The following is a 1,245-nucleotide window of genomic DNA, read 5'->3' as shown; positions in this document are numbered from 1 at the left end:
AGATACCTATTTTAGTATAATACTTTTCTAAATCAGATATGTGATCATTTCCTTTCCATGTTTTGTTTATGAAATGAACCCCAGACTCAACTGCACCGCAGTGGAGGGCCTTCCTCAAAAAGCCCCCACATGCTTCACCTACCATACACCAATGCCCCAAGACTCTCCAAGGCCTGCTGGAGCCATAAAGCCTCCCTTCCCTTGAGAGTGAGCCGAGTGCTCTCAATTCCAGAGACCGACCTCAAACATCCCAGGGGATTAAGCACCACCTAGTGTCCCCACAAATGCCAGGGGCTCTGAAAAGAAAGCATTCTCCACTGCTCAAGCTAAAACTGACTTTTCACAGCAATTTGATTCCCCGGAGGGTGTGCACCCTTCCGGAAATACTGCAATACCAGGTCCATGGGCAAAGTGGACAGAGCAAGCTCCTATTCTCTCCTTGCTCCAAAAATCCATTTAGTATATTGTCCTCGGATAAAGGACTATCATATATTAAACTGGTAAAAACAGATATTACACCTGATCTTAGCCAAAAGGCTGAAAAGTGATCTGGAATTTTAATAAGTATTTAAAAAATAAAGAAGGAGATAAAGGAATGGAAACTCTACTGTAAAATATGTAAAGAGATTTCTTTACTACTTGACTCCTTTTCAACTCTGTTCAAATCTTATATGACATAAAACCCTTTGTCTTGGGGCATCTTGAGACTAGCACTATGTGAAACCGACTTTGAGAAATACTCTCCTTCATATTCATTCTTCCCCTCCGCTCTACATTAATGGCTCCAAAGGCATTGCATGCTGTGCCTTGTGTGTGTGTGTGTGTGTGTGTGTGTGTGTGTGTGTGTGTTTTAAATAAACTTTAACAATTTTATTTTAAGGAGCTGTATTTTCTAATTGTGGTGGTTTTTTAAAAAAGTCAATATTACATCATGAGAAAAAACGTGAATCTCAAGTATTCTACAGGGATGATGAAGAGAAAATATGCAGTGTATTCTTCTATTTTTGAGGGTTTCAAAGAGTTAATTGAGATCATGCTCAGCACTTCAGCAACAGGTAAGACTGAATTATGTTCTTTAGCACTTCAACATTTTTTTCTTATATATTCAAATCATTAGGCTAAAACTGAAGTATAAAAATATACTCATTTTCTCCCCCCACTCAGCTCTCACAAAAGAATAGGTTTTTGTTTTCTCTTTTTTAAAACTTGTCTGATTATTATTAGATTCTACTTTAAGCTGAACTT

The 1,245-nt window shown here is 38.1% G+C and overlaps 1 non-coding gene across 1 annotated transcript; it reads right to left on the bottom strand.

Annotated features, from left to right (window-relative positions):
- Nucleotides 1–362: 362 nt before the first annotated feature.
- On the bottom strand, nt 363–549 carry LOC111737400. The gene has a single exon (XR_002779426.1). It is a non-coding gene; the product is annotated as a U2 spliceosomal RNA (small nuclear RNA).
- Between the last annotated feature and the right edge of the window lie 696 nt (nt 550–1,245).

Source organism: Pteropus vampyrus, unplaced genomic scaffold (assembly GCF_000151845.1).
Source record: "Pteropus vampyrus isolate Shadow unplaced genomic scaffold, Pvam_2.0 Scaffold26, whole genome shotgun sequence".
Taxonomy (NCBI): Eukaryota; Metazoa; Chordata; class Mammalia; order Chiroptera; family Pteropodidae; genus Pteropus; species Pteropus vampyrus.
This window is presented reverse-complemented; position numbering and strand designations above follow the sequence as displayed.